Here is a 16279-nt window from a genome sequence, read left to right on the forward strand (position 1 = left end):
AAACATAGGAATAAAATGAAGCTAACTTTTGTTTAGTCGGATGACATGATTTAAAGTGTGGTGGAAGGCAAACCGATGAAGGTTTACGGTAAACTGTAGTACTGAAGTTGGACGTGTTACGTGTGACCAGAATATCGAGAAACGGAAGAGAATTGCAAGTCTCAAGTTCAAAAGTGAACTGAATAGCAGGATCAATAGAATTCATTCTTGAAAGAACTTTATTTAAATCATCTTTATTACCTTCAAACAGGGTAAAAGTATCGTCTACGTAGCGGAACCATGCCGGGAAGTTTAAAGTTTCAAACAATTTTGATTCATAATAATGCATGTAGATATCAGCCAGGATGGGACTGAGGGGGCTTCCCATGGCTAATCCCTCAGTTTGCTTATAATATTTATTTTGGAAAACAAAATGTGTTTGTTTCAAACAGAGTTGAGTGAGAGAAATTAGCTCATCAATTTCGATGCAAGAGAAATGAAATTCGCGAAGTCTGGTTTCTAGACATCTTAATGCACCCTCCACTGGGACATTGGTGAATAATGATTTTACATCAAAAGAAACCATGAGTAAATTACTAGGAGAAATGTTTTTAACCTTTTTTACAAACTCTATTGAATTTTTTATGGTGTAAATGTTATTGTCTAATAGAGTGGAAAATCTAGAAACTAAATATTTAGCTAATGGATACGAGGAAGTACCTAAATTTGATACAATAGGGCGGAAAGGAATACCACTTTTATGAATTTTGGGAAGAGCATATAATCTGGCACAATTCGCAACAGATGGGATAAGCGAATGTTTTAAGTTGCTTGAAATGATTTGCGAAGATTTGATCGCAGTTTTTATTTTGGATAAGTCCGAAGGTGAAGGATCTTTAGGGATCGGATTATATGGTCCTTCGTTTAAGAGTTTAGTGACACCATCGATGTAAGTGTTCTTATCCATGACGACTATCTGGCCACCTTTGTCGGCCTTTGAAATGATAATATCCGGGTTAGAATGAATTTCGCGCATTGTAGCTCTTTCTCTCGCAGTTAGATTTGGTTTCAAAGGTTTATTATTGAATTTCACATTATGAGCGATAAGATGCCTAATCATTTCTTTCTGTGAATCTGAAACTTTACTGAACTTGAAAGCTTTTTCGATAGGAGCCAAAATCTTTGGAATCGAGGGTTTACAGGTTTGTGAGAAGTTAAAATTATATTTTAGAATTCTCTCTTGTTCTTCTGAAAGACTAACATTAGAAATATTAACTACCGGCTTGATGTTTACAATGGGAAGATTTTTTGAGCTACTTGAACTGGAAGACTGTAAAAGAAGTTTTTCGAATTTAACTGCAAGGGTGTTTTTATGACGGATAACTGCATTCTCCGTTCTAGACCAAGACTTTTGTTCAAGGGCAGTGAATTTTGGATAGGATTTAGCGAGTTCCAGATGAAGCTTATAGAGTTCATGTTCAATTTTGGACAATTGTTGACGTGTATCCCTTATCACGGACCGAAGTAAGGCAAGCTTGCAATTTAACAGAATTCTTGAAACGCGACTCGAAGGTTTTTGATTAGATTTGATTTGAATAAAATTGGGGATCAATTTTTTACATTTACATTTAAGTAAAAAGTCAAGATGATTCAGGAATTTTTGCCGTTTCAGGCGTAATTTAGTGAAACGATTAACGGATGAAGGCATGATAAACAATGCAGAAAATCAAACTAAATTAACTGAGCATAAACATAATTAAATTAACTTAAATAATAAAGTACACACAATACAGCAGAAAAATCCCTCACTGAAATGAATAGAAAACAAAACGTTTGTAAGAAAAATGCATGAAGTCAGACAAGCAAAGCACAATATCCAAATGTACAAAACATAAACATAACTTGAAAGTTGCAAAAATGTACTCACCGAAACTCCTACAATCACAAAATGGCGGCCACACCACGTGCAAAAAAGAAAGCAAAATGTAAGCCTGTTTGGGGCTTCTATAATTAAGACACAATAACACGCCGAATAAATACTAATTCAGAAGTCAAACAACAAAAATCAGCGTTATATTCACAAAATTTTCACAGGACTAGTTTCGATGGTTTTACCGAACCATCATCTTCAGCTGCAAAACCGCAAATGAACAAGATAGGAAATAATGATTAGATAAGATAAGAAAGCCTGGACAAGAATAAGCAAGTGGCGCCATCTGTTGGCGAAACCAGAACTAAAACATAATTTCTCTAAAAGCCGAAGGCAAATTTGGATTGGAATTAGGATCGTTAACTAGAACAGAAAGATTTTTATGAATGTGAAATGCCTCTAGAAAATCCAGTTCTCCAATGGAAGATGTTTTTTGAATAATTTTGGCAGCAGAAAAATTGAAAGTGTGATTTTCGGACCAACAATGTTGAGCAACAGAAGACTTCTGTGTTTCCTTTTTTCTAACATATGCCTCATGTTCTTTGACGCGAAATTTTAAGGCTCTCTTAGTTTGACCAATGTAAATTAAACCACACTGGCAAGGAATCCTATAAATACCCCAGGAATTCATATCCGGAATGGGGTCCTTGAGTACAGAAGTTGGAATTTTATTGATGGGAGAATAAACAACCCGAAAGTTAAATTTCTGCAAAATATGTGCAACTTTATAGCTAATTGATGGAAAGAAGGGAATGACAACAGAATTTTTATAATCTCCTAAAATAAGAGTGTGGCTTTTAGTGTGTTGAGATGACAATTTTTTAACTGCTTGATTAATAATGTTGGGTGAAAAGCCCCTGTCAATAGCTATTGCTTTTAAATAATTTAGTTCTTCATCAAGGGCTAGTTTGGAGGAGCAAACTTGAAGAGCACGGAAAACATAGGAATAAAATGAAGCTAACTTTTGTTTAGTCGGATGACATGATTTAAAGTGTGGTGGAAGGCAAACCGATGAAGGTTTACGGTAAACTGTAGTACTGAAGTTGGACGTGTTACGTGTGACCAGAATATCGAGAAACGGAAGAGAATTGCAAGTCTCAAGTTCAAAAGTGAACTGAATAGCAGGATCAATAGAATTCATTCTTGAAAGAACTTTATTTAAATCATCTTTATTACCTTCAAACAGGGTAAAAGTATCGTCTACGTAGCGGAACCATGCCGGGAAGTTTAAAGTTTCAAACAATTTTGATTCATAATAATGCATGTAGATATCAGCCAGGATGGGACTGAGGGGGCTTCCCATGGCTAATCCCTCAGTTTGCTTGTAATATTTATTTTGGAAAACAAAATGTGTTTGTTTGTAAAAAAGGTTAAAAACATTTCTCCTAGTAATTTACTCATGGTTTCTTTTGATGTAAAATCATTATTCACCAATGTCCCAGTGGAGGGTGCATTAAGATGTCTAGAAACCAGACTTCGCGAATTTCATTTCTCTTGCATCGAAATTGATGAGCTAATTTCTCTCACTCAACTCTGTTTGAAACAAACACATTTTGTTTTCCAAAATAAATATTATAAGCAAACTGAGGGATTAGCCATGGGAAGCCCCCTCAGTCCCATCCTGGCTGATATCTACATGCATTATTATGAATCAAAATTGTTTGAAACTTTAAACTTCCCGGCATGGTTCCGCTACGTAGACGATACTTTTACCCTGTTTGAAGGTAATAAAGATGATTTAAATAAAGTTCTTTCAAGAATGAATTCTATTGATCCTGCTATTCAGTTCACTTTTGAACTTGAGACTTGCAATTCTCTTCCGTTTCTCGATATTCTGGTCACACGTAACACGTCCAACTTCAGTACTACAGTTTACCGTAAACCTTCATCGGTTTGCCTTCCACCACACTTTAAATCATGTCATCCGACTAAACAAAAGTTAGCTTCATTTTATTCCTATGTTTTCCGTGCTCTTCAAGTTTGCTCCTCCAAACTAGCCCTTGATGAAGAACTAAATTATTTAAAAGCAATAGCTATTGACAGGGGCTTTTCACCCAACATTATTAATCAAGCAGTTAAAAAATTGTCATCTCAACACACTAAAAGCCACACTCTTATTTTAGGAGATTATAAAAATTCTGTTGTCATTCCCTTCTTTCCATCAATTAGCTATAAAGTTGCACATATTTTGCAGAAATTTAACTTTCGGGTTGTTTATTCTCCCATCAATAAAATTCCAACTTCTGTACTCAAGGACCCCATTCCGGATATGAATTCCTGGGGTATTTATAGGATTCCTTGCCAGTGTGGTTTAATTTACATTGGTCAAACTAAGAGAGCCTTAAAATTTCGCGTCAAAGAACATGAGGCATATGTTAGAAAAAAGGAAACACAGAAGTCTTCTGTTGCTCAACATTGTTGGTCCGAAAATCACACTTTCAATTTTTCTGCTGCCAAAATTATTCAAAAAACATCTTCCATTGGAGAACTGGATTTTCTAGAGGCATTTCACATTCATAAAAATCTTTCTGTTCTAGTTAACGATCCTAATTCCAATCCAAATTTGCCTTCGGCTTTTAGAGAAATTATGTTTTAGTTCTGGTTTCGCCAACAGATGGCGCCACTTGCTTATTCTTGTCCAGGCTTTCTTATCTTATCTAATCATTATTTCCTATCTTGTTCATTTGCGGTTTTGCAGCTGAAGATGATGGTTCGGTAAAACCATCGAAACTAGTCCTGTGAAAATTTTGTGAATATAACGCTGATTTTTGTTGTTTGACTTCTGAATTAGCATGAAGAATATGATAAATCTGAATTTATTTTAATTATTTATTTAGAAATCTTTGTCTATTGGTAATTAAACCATAAGTGGTAGATTACAGTTTTAAGACTGCAGATACTTCTTTTAAACTTAAAGCATGAAGAATATGATAAATCTGAATTTATTTTAATTATTTATTTAGAAATCTTTGTCTATTGGTAATTAAACCATAAGTGGTAGATTACAGTTTTAAGACTGCAGATACTTCTTTTAAACTTAAAGCATGAAGAATATGATAAATCTGAATTTATTTTAATTATTTATTTAGAAATCTTTGTCTATTGGTAATTAAACCATTAGTGGTAGATTACAGTTTTAAGACTGCAGATACTTCTTTTAAACTTAAAGCATGAAGAATATGATAAATCTGAATTTATTTTAATTATTTATTTAGAAATCTTTGTCTATTGGTAATTAAACCATAAGTGGTAGATTACAGTTTTAAGATTGCAGATACTTCTTTTAAACTTAAAGCATGAAGAATATGATAAATCTGAATTTATTTTAATTATTTATTTAGAAATCTTTGTCTATTGGTAATTAAACAATAAGTGGTAGATTACAGTTTTAAGACTGCAGATACTTCTTTTAAACTTAAAGCATGAAGAATATGATAAATCTGAATTTATTTTAATTATTTATTTAGAAATCTTTGTCTATTGGTAATTAAACCATAAGTGGTAGATTACAGTTTTAAGATTGCAGATACTTCTTTTAAACTTAAAGCATGAAGAATAAAAAGCCAGTTTATCTAATAACAACTCAGTTTTTTATACTGCAATTTCCAATTTAATATTTTTAGAGTAATTGGTAGAATTGTGAAAAAAACATTAATAGTTCTAAAAAAAGAATGAAAGGGCGTCGAAGGATAGTTTAACTGAAGAGCATCTCTCTCAAGAAGAGGAGGGAAGAGAGAGAGAAAATATTGCTCGCAAATTAAACTAGCCCAGACAGCGAACAAACTTCTAAATTAAACTCTTATTTTATTGACAGCTTTGTTAACTCTCTGCGGCTATTTTCTCTATTTTTAGTTCTAATAACTTCCTTTCTCGGTAAAAAGTGTTGTTGCCACTTGTCTTCTAATAGAAGCGATATATCTTCTTATATTTTTGGCACTTTGTTCAAGTTGCAGTATCTTAATTGAAATAAAAAAATTAATAGGGATAAAAATATATTTTAATTGAAAGACTAGGAGATTATATACAAAGCCTTTATTCAGTATTAAAAATTAAATCTGTAATTATAAGGTTTTATCAGATTCTCATCTTGAGAGCTCCCGAGCTAAAATGTGTTAAATAATAACCTCCCATCGCCTGGATTTGGATGTGGGGAGAAAAGGTGCGGAATTTATGCTTTCTCCTACGCATGCTTTCGTAAGATAAAAGTTTAGTACATTTAGCTGGCAGTTGGAAGATTCTTTGTTCAAGTTAATACTAAATGGTATTCCTCTGGTTCTGACAGAAACTATCGAATCAGAAAAGGGAGCTTCTTGGAAGTGCAAATACACATTCAGAAAAGGCCCAGTAGTAGCTGAACGGTAACATAGATGAATATTGGTAGTTCGGCTGTGTTTCGATTCCGGACAAACAGGCTCACTGGATAGGTAAGGCCTTCTTTCCTTAGCAGATAGCCATCGCTTGCCAAATAAACAATAGATTTACATTAGATATTAACTTTGTGATGTACTTATGTAACTTTTATAATTTAATTACTGAGAAGAATAATTTTTATCCCCTGTATGTGCAAAGACATAAAAATAATAAAAATATATAAAAATTTAAGCAATTTCATGAAAATAATCGAAAAATTACATTAGGTCAATCAACAAAAATGACATTTTTTCAGTGAAGGCTTGCGAAAATTTGACCACAATGACTAAATGAAGTAATGTGCAGTGACATATAAGTAACGCGAACAAGCGTTTTGCTGATGAGATCGTATTTCTCAGCACAAAAACACCAAAACTGAACCAAACCCTTTTAATCAGTACTATACATGCTTTTATTTACTAAGAGGTGCTTCCTACTTCTTCCGTATTAACGTTTTATTTCCATACAGCATACATTTCTAGCGAGTGTTTTCTTGTTCGTTCCAAAATATTAAATTCTTTGTAAAAGCAGGGAAGTCATGCAATGCTTGCCAGCTGTAATGTAGAGTCACTTCAATTCATATTAACAACTATGCTTGTTTATAGCCAAATATGACTAGTTGTTATAATTCGGTATAGTACTAAATAGTTAAGCACAGTTGCCTATGCTTCGGCTTGTGTAAAATAGCTCGTAGCGTAAATTTAAAACCGCGTTAATGTGTTAAATTTCAATACTCGTGTTTTATCCATTGAATATAATGTGTAAATTTTCATCGATGCAACAAGTATCAATCGCTATCATAATATGACATGAATATTGGTTAGCAAGAAATGTATTTTGGTTTGCTTAAATAGACAGGATTTTGATCATTTTGTTATTCTTGTGTTAATCTCATATTTTTTTTTTCTTTTGGATTTGACAACTGACACATTTACATTGCAACAGAAATAAATTCCATATGCGCTTGTTTAAAACTGTTAGTTTATGGTCAGTTTTAAATTGAAAAAAATAATTTTTTGAGGTGACGAGGTGAGAAAATATATTTTATTGATTTATTAGTCCAAAGGGGCTTTGCCCTGGAAAGACTATTGCTTTCGTTTTGCGATTTTGCGTCGAATCACTCTGAACATCCGCTGCACATTTCAAACTGTTATAAGGTATTTCTCCTGCCTTCTTAGCGTAATGGTCAGCACGCTCGGCGTGCATTCGAGAGATTCGTGGTTTGAGTCCCGTTGAGGGCATTGCTCATTTTCATATCTCCTGCTTCGAAATAACCTAATGACTCTACAGTGGCGCCCGAACTAAAAGGGTGGTGGATGATGATTCTCCACTTCCAGGATTTGGCTATTGGGTCCCCTAAACCCCAGTCACCCTTTGAAAGGGGGAGTATATAAGGTATTTCTACTCTTTCCTTCGAAGAAAAAAGAGGCAAGAAAGTAGGTGAGGCTCACAAAGAGATATGTAAAGTTTATGGTGTTGATTGCTAATAGAACACATGTGTCAGAATTGGTTTAAAAAATTTCCTTTCGCTGAATTTTCACTTGAAGATGACCAACGTTCTGGCCGAACTTCTGAAATTTATGATAAAAAATTTGAAGCCATAATTGAATGAAAACGTCATATTGCTGAACGAGAGACTGAAGGAAGTTTACGTACATTATACACAACAACAATTGAATATCAGATAAACTAGCTTGTGCTCGTTAAGAAGCTCGGTATATTGGTTCAAATGAATTCAAAGAAATTCACGTAACACGACGATTCAATATTTGCGATAAGCATTTCAAACAGAATGCCATCTACCTGTTTTTGAAATGATTTATTACTAGTGATGGAAAATGAATCATCTGCAATAACAATAGTCGAAAAACTTCTGGTCTAAGCATGATGCGTAAGTACAGATAATATCGAAAGTAAAAATATCATGTGGCTAATTTTTAGGATTACAAAGGTAATTGTGTATTTTGAGCTGTTTTCAGCAACCAACTGTTCAACTCAGATATTTACTGACAACAACTCATGAAACTGGAGGAAGCAAAGATAAAACGTAAGAATTGGCAAATTACAAAGAAATCGTGTGCCACCCGGACAGTGCGAGGACTCGCACTTCTTTAGCAATAAATACGAAATTACTGGAGCTTGGTTGGGAAGTGATGTCACATTCCCCATATAGCCCCGACCTTGCACCATCGGATGATCATTTATTTCGAAGTTTACAAAATTTCCTAAATGGTAAAAATTTTCAGTTATAACAATGACCTCAAATCGTAGTTGGATGAATTTTTTGTTGATAAAGTTCAGAAGTTCTGGGAGAGAGGAATCGTGAAGTTAACAGAAAGATAGCAAAAGATCATTGAAGAAATCGAAAGGAAAATACCCGAATGAGTAAAGTTCAAATTTTTACCGAAAAAAATTTGGTTTTATTTCACACTAAAAAACTGAAATCACTTTCTTACCAACCCAATACATAGATTTTTATTATTTCTCTTTCAGTTGTGAGACATTTTGCTTGCGCAGCTCTATAACTGCTTACGCTGCCCAACTTGGATAGTGGTTTGTGACTCTAAATATCGTACCGAAGAGCACGGGTTCGAACCTTGGAGAAGGTACGGATGCTTATAAATATACCGTAGTGTCTCGGCGACATGGTGACACTCAAAACATGCGGCGAATCGAAAGTCATCTCGAGTTGTTGGCGATAGGGGAAGAGAGTTGGGAGACCCTCCGACTCATCCCCCGTCGAAGTGCACTCCTTCAAAATTGGGAGCGTAATTGAGCACAGTCGTATTTTCACATGTCTGTTGTTTAAGGCTCTGGGCAACGACTAACGCAATCTAGTATAGCTTACCACGATAATAATTCACTGACTTGTTCTGATTCAGACAAGTGAAATTAGTAACAACAATAAGAAGAATACTAATATTTTGTTATTCATATTAGAAGTATTTTTTAACTAAATTGCACCAAAATAATTAGCATATGCACATGCTTCGTTACTAAAGCATACAATTAAAGTCATACTATACCTTATTCGTTATGTCCACACGCATATTTGGACATCCGTTATTAAACAGTGAACTATAGCTGAATTATATTTGGCTATTTTAGCCAAATATAATTCAGCTAATATAATTCATTAATTAATGAGTGGAAGTTTCCATGATGTGGAGAACACTCTATCTGCATTTATATGCAACAATATGCATTTTATATTTTCTGAATGAACTTCTGCGTATATTCTCAACTTACTATTTTCTATATCAACGTAATATTTAAATTAAAGCTATACCTATCACCTTTAAACTAGCATTTTAATGCAAGTTAAAACTTCAATAATTTAACAGAAGGAATTTGTTGTGCTTGCAGATCCAGTCAGCATTTAAGGCATAACTCAAAAGTAATGAATTAAAATTATAAGGTATTTTCACTCTTCTTCCAGCATGCCTTCGTGGTGTAACGGTAGCACACTCAGCGCGTGTTTGGAAGGTCCAGATTCAAGTCCTGGCGAGGACATTGCACAATTGTCCAATCACCTGCTTCAAAATAACCTAATGACGCTATAAAATCAAAACTAAGTTAAATCGTAAATTAACCAAAGGCTACACAGAAATGATTTACGCATGAGTTGGCTGAAACCTGTACCGGAGTGACAAGCACTATTGTCAAGGAAAAAATAACGCTGCAGGCAAACTGCCTATCTTAGATTTTCAACTAGCAACACCGCCTTCAACTCGCTCTGATTAGACAATCTAAATCCTTCCTTTAAATACTACTATTTCCATCTACATCATTTAAATATGCGAGGACTATTTAAATCTGGAAGCAAAACGGAAGGAGAGAATGACAGTAAATGTACTGAACGTAAAATAAATAGTGAGATGAGAAAGAAAATCCTTGGAAATTTATTTTGGTCCACAAAGCGTAGAATTTTATACAAAATTCATGATTTTTGAGTTTTCTTTCGTGAAAACTAGAACGAGAGAATTATTTAATAGTTAATATTTACCGAAGAAACAACATGCTGAATTTCTGGAAAATCACAATTTCAATCTCTTTCTACATCTGTTACGGTCAAGCATGTTTTAATAAAAAAATATCATCCTTTACGTCAAAAAATCTCTTCGAAAAGCTTCCAATACAGGAATTAATGTTCGAGAAATAAAACCAAAAATAAAGCATCTAAGTGGCCAGTTTCCATACATAGAAGTAATTTAAACTTCTGAGTGGAAAAAAAGGGTAAAATGTCACCCGCGGTCAATTGCTACGAAGATTGCTATCAAGTCAAAGGACTCCCCGCTGATCGCTTGAAGTAAATAGTGGAGAATTGCAATTATTTTGTTTTATTTCTTCTCTATGCCGTTTTAGAGAAATTTTATACACAAGTTATACAGAGGGATTTTCGGATATAATAGTGGTTTTGCTTATTTGGTTTGGGGGGTATGAACAGATTTAAAAATTCAGCGCTAATACTAAGGAAATGTTAAATATATTGAATTACCAATTCACTGGTAGCGATGTAATGCTTTACGAGAAAACGGTATTAATCTGAGGGCAGTTAAAAACACACGGAGAGGGGAATAATCTATTTTATAATTAACAGAAAGATTCCTGACAATTTACCTCTACATTTAGATACTTTATTCTAGAGAACATTACGTAAATTAAATCAAATATTCAAACAAAAAAAAATACGTTGTGCAAAGAAAGACTAAAACGCTTTAGGAAAATAAAAATAGTCGGTATGAGACAGAAAACTAACGACTGAGTACTTGCTTAATTTTTGGGTTAAGCAAATTACGTTTAACGGATGATTTAACAATGCATGCATAAATTTAATTAGAAATCGTTGTTTAATTATGCAATTAAACTGCATACTGTTGCGGATAAAAACAACTACTAAATTCTGTGACATGGTATGATATCACTTAGCTGTTATTGCCTTTACATTCCTCTTTTATATTTATCATAAGCCATTTTGTTTTGTTCGAACAGTCTGTGGTAAAACTGTTTCCATCATCGGCATTAAACACACTAAATCATTTTTACATTCCATTTGTTTAATTTGCAAACCATTTAACATTTTTCCAGTTAATTAAGTTGATTATAAAAAGGATGAATGTACTCTGCCTAAGAAAAAATTATAAGTTACTTTGTAGAGTTGCTAGGTTATTTTGAAGCAGGAGACGTACAAAATGCCACTCAGAAAAATGAGTGCGAAAATTAGTGTTTTCAATTAATTACTCGGCTGATCCTTTCGTACGAAGATGGGAATAGTCAAAATGGCTTCCACGAATTTTGTAATAGGGAATTATGTATTTAATGTTTGGCAACGCTATTTTTTATTTCATTGAGAAACTTCGGAATTTTTTTTATAACAAATTCTACGATTTGACAGCGAGCAGTGACACTTCTCGAAATAAAGCAGATTTTTATCTCCAGCTACAGAGACTGTTGCCACTCGGGAAAATAAGGGCGAAAATTAGCGTTTTCAGAGTTTTTAATTAATATATCTGATTTCAGATTTTTTTTTTTTTTAGAAAAACGTGGACTTCGACCTTTTCCAGAACCCAGAACCGAGAAAAGAACAATAGCAAATTTGGTAACTCTAACTATAGTACTGATTGAGTTAGTCGCTAACAAACACACAAACACACAGACATTCTTCTTTATACATATATACATGGTTTGTTGGCGTACGATACTCACTTTAAAATTAACCTTTTGTTGTGTTCTTGTGTTGTGACTTATCTCCCTTGTCTAACAGTAATATGACAACAAGGACTCGGAATTCATCCTGGCAAGGAAAGCAAGATTGCGCCTGCGGCTGGCAAGAGCCTTGAGCAGTGCACAGTCTGTCTATCATAAGAAAAGCTCTCGCCAGTTAGTTTGCAGCTATCTGTTGCCGTAGAAACGAGCCTTGACCCATTTTCCGTAGGGGTGTCTTGAAGACGAATGATAAACAGTTTTCTCCTCACTCAACAGTCGCCAAAAACAAAATAACAATAAAGCTACTCTTGGTTCGCCCCTATTTGAAATATACTAGCCCTGTTGCTATAGCTACCGCCAACCACCAGACACTGTGACAGGAACTGTATTTCTCATAGACAGACAGTACAGGCAAAGAACGTGTACGATACATATTCTTGTACAATACATATTCTTTGGTGCAGATGACAGTACGACTTCACTCAGTTCTGCCCACGATTTTGAAAGAGAACAACCCGGGGGTCCAATGATCTCGTATTCCCCTACCATCAACTTCTCCAGAGGACTTTCGGCTCGCAGCATTTACTAGATATATATTAACAAAATCTGAAAGCTATGTCATTTAAGTATTATACGTACTTGGGGAAAAGGACATGCATATATTTTTTAGAAGTACTAATTGATGTAAGTCGAGTTCCTTTATTTATTGACAAGAAATATATTTTTGAATAAAAGACTATATTTTTTTCAATTAAATTAGCATTATAATTCATGACTGTACTAGTGTTTACGAAGATTTCTCTCAGAAGATATTTATTATCGGATGATTAGTTTACAAAATTAGTATCATACATTGTAAAACGCGTTGTGTATCATGCATAATAATTATATATCAAACTATATCTATATGAAAATAGTTATTAATACACAAAACATAAAATTTGACTCTATAAGCAAATGAAACTTAAATTTTCTTGACGTGTTAAATTCATGTTTTCAATTTTATGTTTCGGTCATTCGTATATTTGTTTATGATGGCAAATTTGGTTTGGGGGTTTCGTTACTAAATATAATGAAATCAACAGAATGTTTATATCAGAAGAAACATTCTTCAATATATGAAATTCTTAAAATTTTACATTTTTCTTATGAAAATTAACTTTTTGGAAAAAACGAAAAGCTGAAGGCTATTTAGATAGTTTTGGATGCCTGATTCGAATTCCAGAGTTTCAAAAATGAGACAGATATTTTATGGGAAAAGCTTTAAGTAGATGAAAGGTTACGTTAAAAATTATTTAAAAATAACATTAAAAAATTGCTTTCAGATTTTATTACGTTTGGGCGTAATACAAAATCTGATTACCTTTGGGCATAACCTTTTAGATTTTATATTGCACCAAACTTCTTTTAACGCTTTGCGATTTACCTTTATTTATTAAATATCAATTCAACAGCAGAATCTCAAAATAATATAAAGAGAGCATATTTTTAGAATTTCCAATACACAGTCTAGCACGCACTGGAGATAAAATGTGTTTTTCTTTTTTTTTTTTTTTTTTTTTCGTACAGTGTTGCTATTGCTCGCTTTCAAATGATTGAGAATTTTAATTAAAAATTCGTTAAAGTCTTTGAGAAAATGATAACCAACCAAAGTTCAAATTTGGGCTTCCAGAAGCCCATATTTGAGTAGGAGGATTACGTTATTCAAAATTTGATGTCTCTAGGTACCATAGGTTTTTTTTACGGTGCGAGAAGCACATACATTCGTGCAGATACTTCATTATTTAATTTCTTTAAACATAATGCAGGGCTCTAATATTTAGAGGCAATAATTTGAAAAGTAAAATGACGTTTATAGTGAACCAGCGCAAAATGCCCAAACGAAATTAATAGCTCTCCTGTGGAAATTGCCCCTTAGGTTCCCCCCCCCCCCGAAAAAAAAAAGATCAGATTTTACATTGCGCCCAAAAGGCCTTTTTATCATTTACGTATACATACACATTTCTATTGCGTTTAAACATTTCTATTGCGTATTAGTGCTATTTAAGCGAAGGTTTTCGTAAGTTATTTTTAGAGCGTGTTCTGCCTACTTGAGGCCACGTTGTGGTGGGATTTAATAGAGATTTGATTCTGTAGCATTGAGAGCTTCTAACCGTTTGGCTTGTTTTGCCGGTTTTCTACCATAGACTTTCCTGCGCATTTCTTAATCCTGTGAGCCGTTAGGCCAAGCTAATAGCTAAAGATTTAGTTCAACATTACGTATTTAAGTTAAACCAGAAATGTTGGCTTGTGTAAAGTCCACTTAGATCAATATTTTTTTCTTTTGTGTTCAAATAAAAGTGTCTTAAACCCTTCTGTTGAATTTTGTTTTTATACTTCACAAAATTTGAAGATGATTAAGGTACAATAATACGCCGAACAAATATTAAATCAGAAGTCAAACAACAAAAATCAGCGTTATATTTTCAAATTTTCATAGGACTAGTTTCGATGGTTTTACTGAACTACCATCCTCAGCTGAAAATGCGCAAATGAACTGGTATGATATAATGATTAGATAAGAAAGCTTGGACAGGAGATAAGCTACTGGCGCCGTCTGTTGATGAAACCAGAACTAAAACATAATTTCTTTAAAGGTTGAAGGCATAGATGGATTGGAATTAGGGTCGTTAACTAGAATAGAAAGATTTTTCTGCTGCCAAAATTATTCAAAAAACATCTTCCATTGGTGAACTGCATTTTCTAGAGGCATTTCACATTCAAAAAATTTTTCTGTTCTATTTAACGACCCTAATTCCAATCCATCTTTGCCTTCAGCCTTTAAAGAAATTATGTTTTAGTTCTGGTTTCGTCAACAGACGGCTCCAGTAGCTTATCTCCTGTCCAAACTTTCTTATCTTATCTTATCTAATCATTATATCTTACCTGTTCATTTGCGCTTTTGCAGCTGAGGATGATGGTTCGGTAAAATCATCGAAACTAGTCCTGTGAAAGTTTGAAAATATAACGCTGATTTTTGTTGTTTGACTTCTAAATTAAAGATGATTCTTCAACAGTCTATTCAAAGACTTAGTTTATACTCCCTAAAAAACTAGACTTTACAAACTAAACATTTAAGTGCATATTCCAAGATTTCATTACAAATAGTATATCAGATGTATTACAATATATAATTTATTATTTGTAACAGCTCAAGAAGAAGGAAATCTACTTTATCCTCCAGTGGATCTGGCCCACTGTAGTGTGCATGGCAACAAACAAGCCGATCCATTAGCTTAAAATGGATCCACGTTTCTACAAACGATTTAAAAATGAGATTTCGTTTTCAACTTCTAAATGTATTATTAAACACACTTCAGCCTCTACTTAAAAGACTTAGTGTTTAGAAATTCTACAAAATGTTGGTTGAAGACTGTTCAGAACAATATCCTTGACTGACCTCGTCCTACAGCCTTGGCGACATTGCGACTAGCTACTGGACATGACTGCTTGGCAGGACACCTGTTTCGCATTGGTTTTCTGCCAAGCCCAATCTGTCCAATGCGCAGAAACTGTATTGTGGATAGAGACCATCCTATGCAGTGCATTGCAATTCATGGAAAAACTGAGACTGAGCGATATTGGTTTGCGAGACTGCGTATAAGTCAATGACTTTTACTTCTGTATCTTTTTATTTATATATCTCATTTATTTATTTTGTTCATGTCAAGTACCTTTCTATTGGAAATAAACATAAAATTTCTTTTACGATATAGAGTTTCTTAAACTTAGACCATGGCAAGGACAGGATTAATCCTCTGGCTGATCATCCCGCGATTTCCACGTGGATATGTTTTTCTTCCTTTATTGAGGAGCGCATCCCGTCTTTTCCCCGTTTAACCATTGAAATAAATAATATACAGTATTAGGCGTTTAGTTTACGTTTTGGCCAATAGATATCGTTAGTAATCAACTAAATTTGAAGGCACGTGGTTTTAACGCTCATACTTTTTGTTTAATTAAATTATTGAATTATTAATTAGATATTTTTATTATTAATTAGATTTATTGAATCTGGTGCAAAGACTGTGAAGATAGACTTTGCCTTGAACCCTGTTTTGAACTCTATCATACTAAACTGCATTTATAAGGTATTTTTCACTCAGCGCTTTATATTTTCTTAAATTTTATACATTTTACTTTTTTATATTATGCAATAAATATAAATTAACTGTAATTCGACTGAAATTTATTTTAAAAAAAAAGATTTTTTTT

The sequence above is a fragment of the Stegodyphus dumicola genome, chromosome 9 (genome assembly GCF_044657685.1).
Source record: "Stegodyphus dumicola isolate Sdum_Otavi_A_Nest chromosome 9, ASM4465768v1".
Taxonomy (NCBI): Eukaryota; Metazoa; Arthropoda; class Arachnida; order Araneae; family Eresidae; genus Stegodyphus; species Stegodyphus dumicola.